We start from the raw sequence: 12,853 nt of genomic DNA on the forward strand, positions 1-12,853 counted from the left end.
GTTTTTGATTGAATTTCGGGAAGGTATATGTTATTTTTAGAACTATTAACGACGGTAAATAATTGAATTCTTATAATATGTGTTTTATTCCTTGGTTGTTTGGCAAGGTTTATATGAATAATGACACACCAAGTTTTAAGGCCTTTACCATGGAGGAATTATATGAAGTTCGGGATAAGATGGTGACCTACCTTTGTGAGCATTGCTTATGATACATTTTGGGAGGATTTTGCAATATAATTAGCTAGATCTAGTTGGTATTTTCCTTTCTTATATAGCTTTTAGCTAAAATGTTAGTATTTTATCAATTTTATGTACATTTTATACATTATTTAAAGTTAATTACGTTAGTTGAGAAAATTGTGATATATTGCAATTCATTTTTTTTTTGGAAGGGAGGTGTTGGGCTGGGGGGTTGCCACGATGGGGTTCATGCAGGGCTAGGGTGGTGCTGGCAACAGGGGGTGCAGGGGTTGGAAGGAAGGGGGTGGAAGGGGGGTGCTAGAATGGGGTGGCTGGTGTGGCGGGGATGAGGGCGTTGTGCTGCTGGGCTGGCAGGGGTTGGCAGATTTCTTTTTTTAAAAAAAATTATGAACACAAAGGGCTACGATTTTTGGCCTAGAGCACAGCCTTCCATATTGGAAGGGTTGTGGTCTAGGCCAAAAACTGTAGCCCTTTGTTCTAAAGGGCTGCTACAACAAGGGTTGCTGGCCAAAAACGCAGCTTTTAGGCTGTTTTGACCGCAACCCTTGCGTTTTTTTTTCACTAGTGATTAAAAATTACACGAAACTAAAGATTCGGGCGGAGCAAGTAAAAAAAACTAAAAATGAGGGGTGAAGCAAGTAAAAGAACGAAAAAATTACAGCAAATAATAAAAAAAATTACAAGAAACTAATAACTTTAATTAAAAATTAAAATAAATTACAAGATATGATAAACTACAACATAAATTACGAGAAATGACATATTACGAAAGAAATTTATAATGAAATATTACACACAAAAAATACTTATTGTCACGAACCATAGGTCTGGGAACTTGTTGCGATAATGCTTGATGTTTGGTTTCTTTACTTTGCTTTTGATTAGCTTTTAGTGGATTTTATAGTAGTTTTTAGACTATTTCCTTTAAGTCGTGCAATATTCCTCCTTTATATACCTTTTTTGGGTGGTTGGTTTGTTTTCAAAACTTAGGAGAATGATCGAAGGATGTTCGCACAAACACGGGGCCAAGGAATCGAAGAAAGAGGCATCAAGAGGCTCAAAAGAACAAAAGAGGAGAAAAGCAAGCTGAACCGAGGGCCCGATCAACCAACCCCCTGGGTCAACCTTGACCCAAGGGCTTGGGTGGCCTCACCCGCCCGAGTTAGCTTTGGGAGCCAAGACCAAATATTCCGGATGAACTATTTACACCACTAAACAATTCATATCCTTTGTTTACAAGTCAAACAAACTAAATCTCTTACAAGTTAATAACTTTGATTAACTGAACTCTTAATCATTTGATAAAGAAGTGGATAATATCTTACTTTCTAACCAACATAGAAATAGTGTAGTGAACTACTAACTTCATGTAGTAAGTATTACTAAAAGAAATAAACATTTAATTTTCCTTTTAATTAGTTAACTCTAAATAGTGTTCTAATTTTACTATATTAATCAGCTTATAGGGTACTTTCTTATTACATTGACTCATATATGTTCACAGATAAACCTTGCTAATAGACTTTATGAGTTGTTAACTACTTCTAACAATTCTCGTATTATCAACACTTAACTAATCCCTTTCTTTACTTTAGTTGACTAAACTGACAAACCGATTCATTCTTAGTGTGTATATAAATAGTCCCCCACTAACAAACTTATACCATTTAACTACTTAATTGCAATACTCTTCGCTTATAAACAAGGAACTCAAAACAAATAATATATTTGATAATATGAATTGTTAATTTGTCCTTTACATTACTTTTGATTCTCATTCATAACACAATCAATCATTCTTAGAACTCATCCAATAATACTCGTGATGCTTAACATATTTAATTTTGAACAACTAACCACAATAGAAGACTTCAATTTAGAGAACTATAATCATTTATCATAGTACCTTCATAACTATTTCAAATCCAATATTTATATAAACATATACGTTCAATCCAATTCCAATCATAAAACTAATAACCATAATTAATCCACAATCATATTCAACAACACATTCATCATAATGACAAAAGTCTCTCAGTTAGGGTTAATTAACGAGAGTTACTGAACCACTTACACTCAACTCAGACTCTTGCATATGAATAGTTTATATTCTCTTACACTTCATGATTATCAATCCACATTTATCTCCATGATGTTAACAATAATTATCAAGCACCGACAATAATTACATAGGTCTCTCTCTTAGAATTAATTCATCTACCAATATTAAAGTGAAATCTCATTTTACACAACTTAGGTAATATTCAACATATTATTAGCCACTATTAATTACCCCTTTCTAAGGTTATTTATAGCACCAACAAAGTCACATCCTTCATTTAATAGCCCATCGAACTAAAATTCTTACAAGTTAACTTTGATTAACTTGAGTGGTATTCACACAATACAACTTAATCACTTAGACAAAGAAGTGAATTACATCTTACTTTAGAACATGTAACCATCATCAAAGTTGTTTACTGAACTACTAGTTTCAATCAGTATATACTACGAAATGAATTAAACGTATTAGTCAACTTCTTACAAATCAAATTAACTCAAGTCTATTTTTTAGATTAACCTTATTAGTCAACTTTATGAGTAACGAAACGATTCCTAATAATCTTAATAATATTATCAACATTTTCCCAATCTATTTTCCATCTTTAACTAAGTACGCTACATAATCACTTCACTCTGTGAGACTAGATAAATAATCTTGTATTACTTGTCTTATACCATTATTACTTTTTAATTGTGGTACTTTTAACTTTTAACTAGACAACAAACTTAGAAATAAAAAAATATGAATATTATATAGGAATTCTTAACTTTCACTCAAACTTATATTAGAACCAAAGAAACTTAGATTAATTCATTTTCGTCAGTCATTCACCTCCACAATCAAAGTTAATTATTAAATGAGAATATATGGAACATGTCTCTGTTGGGAGTCACCTTATTGTGTTTGTTATTACTATGTGATTGATGGTGTATTATGAAACGAGGAATTGGATAAAAATATAATATGTATTTTCAACAAGAATTGTTGCTAAGCATCCTGTGATGGATGTGATTGTTGAACCGATGTTGATTGTGTGAGAGTCGTTTTCAAGTAAAAGCCACCAAAGCATGTGTTAATATTATTTACAGGTTTACTACTCAGCTTTGCTGATGTTTGTATTTTCTTTGCCTGTCACTTGGTGGGTGGCATTTTCCCTAAATGTTTCAGGTTGAAGTCTCAAGTTAATCTTTCTAAAGTTGAAGCCGCTACATGTTGGAAGGCTACTTGTGTTGTATTGTTTTCGAGGCGACAACCGAAAATAATTTAAACTTGTTTACAATATCAATTAAAATATTTCCAACTCAAAAAACAAAACAATCTCAACGCTTTTGCAAAAAAAACAACCAATAGAGAATCAGGAGCATTGTCGACTCTTTAATATAGAACTACAAATAAATAACTAATACAAAGTCGAGCGTTCTCTTCTCGAAAACAATACAACACAAGTAGTCTTCCAACATGTAGCGTCTTCAACTTTAGAAAGATTAACTTGAGACTTCAACCTGAAACATTTAAGGAAACTTGACAGGGTACAAAAATGACAAAACATCATACACACATTAGCAAAGCTGGGTACACTCGTAAATAAGATTAACACATGCTTTGATGATTTTTACTTGAAAACGACTCTCACACAATCAACATAAGTTCAACAATCAAATGCATCACAGCATGCTTAACATCAATTCTGGTTGAACATACATATTATATTTTTATCCAATTCCTCGTTTCATAATACACCATCAATCACATACTAACAAACACAACAAGGTGACTCCCAACAGAGACATGTTGCATATATTCGCATTTGATCAACCTTCGCCCGGGTTAGCTTTGGGAGCCAAGGCCAAATATTTCAGATGAAACGAGCTGCCTGGGTCGTTTAGGTGACCCGCCTGGCTCGAAGCCTACCCTAAGTGCTCACGTAGGGTCACCCGCCCGAGTCGCTTTGTTTTTCCGGAAACGAAGTTGTTTTAATTCTTTTGTGTACGGGGGCATTATTTTAATTATACTTGGCTTATTTAGGACTATATAAGACAAGTTATTTTCATTTTAATTTTAGGTTAAGTTAATTTACATTCTAATTGTGATCTTTATTTTGAGTTTTAGCATTCAAACTTAAGAATCATGGGAGAGAGAAAGTTGAGGTTTGAAGCTTTTAAACTCCATTTGCAGACACCAAATTTTGAACCCCTGTTATGTATAAAACTTCGCAATAAAGATTCATTAGTACATTGTGGGGTGCGCTCCCCGCCAAAGGCACGTTTCGTCTCGGAGCGCGAGTTTCATCCTATTGTGTAGTTTTACATATTTACATGTTTTGTCACACAATTTCGGTTTAGAAATATAATTTTCCGAAAAACATAGTCAATGACTACAACCACCGATTTTAATAAAATGATTTATTTAAGAATCATGCTCGTCTTAACTAATGTGACGAAATTTCGTTAATTGTTTCAAGTTAGTTTTTCCGAAAAGCTGGAAAAACGAGTCGCGTTTAGGCGCCGGAATTTTAATCGTCTCTGCAAACTAGCGGGAATCAGTTTCTTGATTGTCAAGTCATTGTCCATTGGATAAAGAATAAGAATATATCCTTTACCCACTAATCACATGCTTTATCCATTAGTTAAAGAATAAGAATCATGAAAATGAGTGAGAATAAGAATCAAATCCAGAGTGTATAAGAGCCAAGAATCCGGATATTTTCCGAAAGATTCGAGTTGTGCGCCAAGCACATGGTCATGCGCCCAGCGCACAATGGTGTCCTGCGCTAGACGCATGCCACGCCCCAGTACGCAATGTTGTGCGTGGCGCAGGCTTCTGTGTTTGACGCGATACTCCAGTCAACTCTTCTTTCACGCTTTTCAATGCATTTTTACATTTTAGGATGTGCTGAAATTCAAATTTTGCCTCATTAATGTAAAGATCAAAAATCAAATCTAAAGAGAATAATAAGAATATTGGCATTTTTCGTAACTTTGGTGATGTAGGAAGATTTGAGGGGATTTAATGTGTCATTAAGGTGATGTCATTAATGTGATGTCATTAAGATAATATGGGATATTAAAAATCAATTTTTTGAGTGAAAAATCTAATTTTATACCTTCCTGAAACTCTAGTTCATCACCTCTTTTCCCTATAAATACCCCCTTTTGTTTTCATTAACCACACAACTTGAGCTCAAACACACAAAAAACAACTTGAGCTTCAATCGACAAACACAACAACTTAACTTTTCACAACTTCAATACTACTCTCATCTCCTCTACTTCCCCTCTCTTAAAAAATAATCTCATTCAAGGAAATGAAAGTAAAAGTTAGACAAGTAATTAGTAGTAAGAAGTTCATCAAATAAAAACACAAAAAAAGGGTTTTACACTAGTAGAATAAATGCTTATTGCTGCGATTAAAAAGTGGCCTATTGCTGCGGTTTCGCGGGCGCAACAATTAAGGGGCAACAATAGGTAATAATTATATTGTTGCGGCTTTAAACCGCAGCAATATCTTCAGATATTGCTGCGATTTTTGGGTAACATCACAACAATATTTGTATTTTATATCAGAATAATAAAGGATATTGCTGCGGTTGTATTTAAAAACCGCAGCAATATGTTGTATTTAAAAATGAAAAATACGCATATTGCTGCGGTTGTTACCTAAAACCGCAACAATATTACTGGTACAGCAAAAAAAAAAAAAATATTTTTGTATTTTACTATCAAATTTGAGATATTAAAACTTGACGATAATCCATCCACTATCCAAAATGGCATCTTATAATTAAAAGTCGAAAAATTACAGTTTTTAGAAAATATTATTCAATAATGTAAATGAACCGATAACTTATCATCAAGAGAATGACTAACAGATGAGAAAGAATATGAAATTATATGAAATAACAAAAATTTCTAAATCTGGTGAAATTACCAGAAAATTAAACAAAACAGAAATAAAAGAGAAATTAAAAAAAAATTACACAAAAAAAAAAAATCTAATCAAAATAAAATTACACGAAACAAAAAAAATTACACAAAAAAGAAACAGATCTGGCGAAGGAAACATAAAGGTGCACGTGGAAACAGATCTGGTAACCACCGTTTCACTCTTCTCTTCCTCGCGCGTCGTTGGCCGGCAACCATCGTTTCACTACTCTCTTCCTCGCGCGTCGTCGGCCGGAAACTATCCGTTCACTCCTCTCTTCCTCGCGCGTCGTAGGCCGCGTTGTTCTTCTCCGCAATATTGCTGCATCGTCAGATCGAACGGTGGGAAATGCCGCGTCGTCAGATTGAAGGATCGTCGTCGAAGGAGGAAGAGAGGAGTGAGGAGCGACGAAGGGCCACGAATGATAGCCGGCGAACAAGCGATGGGTCTGGGCTGGCGAAGGATAGCCGGCGAAGGAGGAAAGAGGAGAGTAGGAAGAGGAAGAGGAGAGAGAGAGGAAGAGGAGAGGAGGAAAAACGGCTGATGTGTGTTTAAAAGACTAAGGGGAAACCCTACTTAATTTGGGTCGCGTGTTTTATATGAAACAAAAAGTCTATTGCCGCGGTTGTTCAAGGAACCGCAGCAATAGGCTTATGAAATTAATGGCAATATTAAAATATTATTTTTTAATAATATTTCAATATATTGCTGCGGTTTTCGCCAAAAACCGCAGCAATATGTCTGGTCAAAAAGTCAAACTTTTTTCAAAAATTTTATGTTGAAAGCATATTGCTGCGGTTTTTGGCCAAAACCGCAGCAATATGGTTATTTTATATTTTTCCATTTCTTTTTACGTGATATATTGCTGCGTATGGGTAAAACTGCAGCAATAAGCAATTATTCTACTAGTGTTAGTTAATGATTAAGTGAATTTAGAAACTCACTTAGAAACTAAGAAAATTACAAAAAAGTAGAAAACTTTGCAAAGGAAGTGCATCATTGAGTTAGCAAGGTACAATTAAGTTCTTGTTATTTTTCTTAATTATCTTCTTGATTATGTACTAACTTTCTCTTTGTTTTCTCTTATCATTTTTTAATATTTGGAGTGATATAGGTATGTGGAATCCTAATATGTTCCCAACCTTAAATCACCCCACCTAGAATAGTCAACTCTAATCAGGAGAATCTTAGGAAATATGTGTTTATGTGATTTTTCTTAATCAAGTTGTTATTCATCACGAAAGACACGTTTTCGTAAAAAAATTCAAGTAGAGTTGTGCATAAACATCTCCATAAAAGAAATTGTGATGTTGTAATTATGATTAGTTTCAATTTCGTACTTCATTTTATTTTTCGTCTGTATTATATAAATTATAGGATATAATATTTTTCTATATATTTAAAAATATTTCCCGCAACTGGCTTTGGAATTTCTAAAAATCGAATTTTGTACAGTTAATTAAAAACCATACAAAATTCTTGTGGAAAACTTATTACGTCTAGTATCACACTAGCTTGTTCTCTCAATAAAGTTCAAAATAAACTCATTTAGATTAAACTAATAACATCAAAATGTAAAGTAGATATCAGTAGATTCCCAAAAACATAAAAAATCATGTTCATATGAATTTTATAAAATTTTATCTCATTTTTACAAAAACGCTCATGTAAATCACTAAATTCCAGCAAACTGATTTTTTCTTCAGGTAAGAAAATATATATAAAAGGATCTTAAAAGATTTCCAATTCAAGTGAAAGTTTTCGATGTAGTCCTTTTAAGTGTCTAGAATGTTCATACCAAACTTTAGGGGTGAAAGTTATTCGGATAAAATCCTAAATTCAATCCAAATTAGTAATTCGAATCGGATTCGAAATGTATGTGTTTGTTGGATTCAGATTGAGATTTTTGAAAATTTGGATTTTCGGATCGGATTGGATTAAGGGTAATTGGATCAAAAAATACAATATAACCGAATAGTCATATGCCTTGTATTATGTATCTGGATCGAGATTAAGTGCTTAACTACTTTTATTTTTTTTTTAAAAAAGCCTAGTACATAGCTCAGTAGGCATAACACTTCAACCTTTCCCCTAAAATCCTAACATCACTTAATTCCTCCTTTCCTAAACCTACTAGGCTGCTGTTATGCTTAATTTATTTAATCGAAAAACTACTGTTCTAAAAAATCGAATTTTCAGATCGAATCATATCTAGAGTATGAAAATTCGGATTGGATTGGATTGGATTGGATTGGATTCAAACTCTAATTAGTTTGGATTCATATTGGAAATTTGAAATCCAGATTTTGTTCGGATCAGATGGGATTAGGCCCTAATCCAAACCGTACACCGAACTTTTACCCCTACCAAACTTCAGTTCAAACTAAGTCAAATAAGTTGGATTTCAAATTAAAGAACAAATTGGATAAATGTCATGTTTTGACTGGTTTTAGTATAAAATTCACCATAATTCAAGTTATTACTAAAAACTTGTGAAATTTTGACACAACATAAAGAACTCACTGACCTATCCATAGGTGTATACATGCTTAATTTCACACCTTTTACAGAAAGTTATGAATTTTATAAGTTAGTACAAGAACAAAAGTATAATATGGAAAATAAAATAAAGTGATTAACTCGAGTTTCATAAAAAATGTTTTCTTTTCACACGAAAATGTTAATAAAAAGTCATTAAATTATAAGTTCCTCTTAAATTTTTTTTATTAAGTAAACAAAAATCAATGAAATCATCAAAAAAAAAATTAAATTAAAGAACTTAATTAATCTTAAACTTTCACAAGTTTACAAAAAAAAAAAAAAAAAAAAAAGAACTCCAAAGCCCATTCAAGGAGATGAAGATCAAGGAGCATCTTGGTAAAGATCAATATTGAAGATTTGTATAGATCATATAATTTGTACATTTTGTTGTAATAATAGTTTCTTTGTAAATATTTATTACATCACTCAATTAATGGAAAATATGAAGATGTTTATGCATAATTTTCATAAATAATTTCACAATTCTTTTTGAATAAAATGAGCAACCAAAGTTACAAATCTTGCATGTTGGGCCCAATATATCATTGTATATGCATCAAATGACCCAATCTCAATTACGAGGAAAAAATTGCAAATCTAGTTTATTGAGATTATACTTTGTTTGATTAGATCTAGTTTTATTTTTCAATCATTATTTTTACCTTTTCTCTTTCCTTCATCGTTATGGTGATGAAGTTATTTCAAACTTTAATTTATTTTGTTTCGATGATATGTGAGTAGTTATTTACTAGGAGAAGGAATGTAGCTTTAATTTTATTTACTCTTTAGATCCTAAATCTAAGTTACGAGGTTAACATTTGAGGTTTAACTTGTTGATTAAGTTTGTTTGGTTTGGTTTGTTGGGTGATTGATCACCACTTAACTTGCATATTTGGAATCTCTAGTGAAAGATCGAGAGATGAAGTTAGGGATAGACTAAAGCTTGATTGCTAGGCTAAAATATCCATGAAATAGGCATTTTCTTATTTAGGGAAGTTTGATATGTCATGTTGTGCTTGATTTGGCTAAATTAGTTGCTCATGTCATGAAAATAGCTCATGAGTTATTGATTTTCTACTTATTCTATCCTCTAGACCTTAGTTTGTAATCAATTCAAAAACCCAAAAAATAAATTTAGCTCATAGTTATTAGCAAAGCCCTACTTTCTTGTGGTTCGATCCTTTGCTTGTCTATTATTGATGAGTTTAGGTTTATTTGTGTTACAATGAGAGCGTCAAAGCCCATTTCAAAAGAATTTTTAAACAAGAGGTTAATACCAAGGCCTGTGCGCCGGTTGTCGTGTTGTGCCTATGCAAACACTAACCACGGCTCAATAGCTCATAGGTCGTTTTTTGGGCTAGTTTTTGTAACCTTACCGGAAAGAAAATACAACACATGCACCAGGCTGGTGTCATGCCAATTTATATAATCTTGGATGTGTAATGCTTTTAAAGTGGAGGATTTTGTGAGTTTTAATACCTTCCTTATAGCGAGTTTTGAAATAACTACCTTTTTAAAGTCTTTCTCTAACTTAACAACCTTTTTTTAAAAAGAAAAAAATTCCTCAAATGTTGGTTTTGCTACCCTTTAGCAAATTTCGTCCATTAATCCGTTATGTGGAACCCACGTAGGACTTTTTTTCCCATTTTCTTAGAAATTCCGCCTATATTTTTACTTATATCCTTGTTCTTCCTTTTTGAAACACCATTTCACTAAGTTCTCTTCAATTATCTTCAAACATTATTCAAAAGCCTAAATTAAGAGTTTGTTGTGCATTCTCGTTTCATTTTAAGGGTAGATAATCAACCAATTTCAACCAAGTAGATTAAGATTATTGTTTTAATTTTATGGATTGTGGTTCATACAAATTTGGGGATTATATTCAGTTTCGATCTTTGTAAAAATAGAGCTTCTAATTAAAAATTGAATGTGCATAATTGAATGATTGTTGGACAAAATTGAAACTTTGATATGATTAATCTTCAATGTAGTACATATTTCAATTTGCATTGGAAGCTATAATATTGATAAACTTTTAGTTTTTAAAAAGACTCAATTTGTTAAGAACCCTAGTTTTCAAAATTGGAATTTATAATTTACTTTGAGTTGTTGAAATTGTCAAACTTTCTTGAAATTGCAATAAAGAATAACCTTAAAACCCCTAATTCAGATTTGTGAAGATTGATTTAAGAAAAGTATTGAAGATATAGCTGCAGCAGATGCTATTACATCCCAGCTCACCTAAGCTCACTATGCTGATGTGGCAACTTGTCTAAATCAGTTGAGCGGTTGAGGGTCTAACTAACTTCTGGAATTCTAGGGAGTTTGTTATATTAGTTAGAGAGATTTATTATATCATGATTTTGCTTGTAATAACAAGGTCTATATATACCTTGATTAATTCATTCTGTAAATTATCCAATATTCTTAGAGAAATGAAAATGAAATCTCTCTATTATCTTTATACACTTCTTGTTTCTATATACTGAGAATTCTATACATCCCCACACGCTTTTGTTTTGTTTTGTTTCATGGCTTTCTCATATACATGTACTCAGTATTCCACATATACATGTACTCAGTGTTTAATATTCCACATATACATGTACTCAGTAATTAAATAAAGTGATGACCCTATTTTGGCGAGCAGATTTTTACAGGTTGATATGATGCATACTTCATGTGGGGGAGCTAGTGAGGAATCATAATTAGTCAAGGAGTTGTTATTTTATTTTCTTTATTTCCATTGTTATATAGTTGTACAATAAAGTTTATATTAATAAAGAGAAGTTATTTAACTTATTCCCGCTGTATTAGTTTAAGTTCAGTTAATAGTTAGTATTAAAGCCTTTAACGTTATCATGTGGCGGTAATACTCTCAAGTTTCTCAAGTGATTTATATTAAAATGAATTTTTCAAAAGAGGGAAATTTGGGGGTGTTACACCTAAGGCCAAACACACTAGAAAACCTTTTCCTTCTAGCACAACTATGAGCACACATTGTTTTGATCTTCTTCATGTAGATATTTGGGGTCCCTACAAGGTCAAAACTCATGATAATCATGTCTATTTCTTAACTGTTGCTTGATGATTTGTCCAAGCACATATGTACTTTTCTTATGCATAATAAAATTGATGTTGTTGATATTATATATTGGAGTTTTTGGTGAATATAGTTCACACTCAGTTCTTAATCATGGTCAAGTGCATTAGAACTGACAATGCAAAGGAATTATGTGAAGGCAGAATTCTTTCTCTTTTTCATAAAAATGGTATTTTGCACCAAAGAAGTTGCACAGATTCTCCTCAACAGAATGGGGTAGTGGAGAGGAAGCATATACATCTACTAGAGACTGCAATGGCTCTTTATTTTCAATCTGGAGTGCCAACTAAGTATTGGGGTGAATGTTTGCTTACAGCTACATATCTCATTAATTGGATGCCTTTAAGTTGTTTGCAATTAGGGATGGCAGTGGGGCGGGTCAAGTAGGAGACCCGCCCCATCCCCGCCCAATTGGGGCAGGGATGGGTCTAGGTTTGGCGGGGATGGGGCAGGGATGGGGATTAATATTGTACCAGCATTGGGTGGTGGAGCGGGTGTGGATTTTATGTTATACCCGCCCCATCCCCGCCCGCCCCGCCCCACCCCCGCCCCGCATATTTATGATTAAAATTCTATTTATATACATATATTACTAACGTATTTGAAAACACTTTTGAAATGTAATAAAACATTTGCCTTTGTTAATGTATTTTAACTTTTCTTTTACTATATTATAATGTGATTTTGTGAAGTAGACAACTATAATGGGCTTATGGCAGATTTTTTGGTGGATTTTTTGGGGGGATGAAGTGGGTATGACGCGGGTGCAGGGGTGGGGCGGGGGTGGGTCTAGATTTTCCCCCCGCAATGGGTGGTGGGGCGGGGATGGGGATGGAATCTTTCCCCGCAATCGGTGGTGGGGCGGGGATGGGGATGAGAATTTAATGCGGGTGCGGGTATGGGGGTACCATCCTCCACACCCGCCCCGCCCAATTGCCATCTCTATTTGCAATACATCTCACCTTATGAGAAACTTCATGGGAAGAAACCAGGGCTCACTCATTTGAAGGTTTTTT

The sequence above is a fragment of the Beta vulgaris genome, chromosome 1 (genome assembly GCF_026745355.1).
Source record: "Beta vulgaris subsp. vulgaris cultivar EL10 chromosome 1, EL10.2, whole genome shotgun sequence".
Classification (NCBI taxonomy): domain Eukaryota; kingdom Viridiplantae; phylum Streptophyta; class Magnoliopsida; order Caryophyllales; family Amaranthaceae; genus Beta; species Beta vulgaris.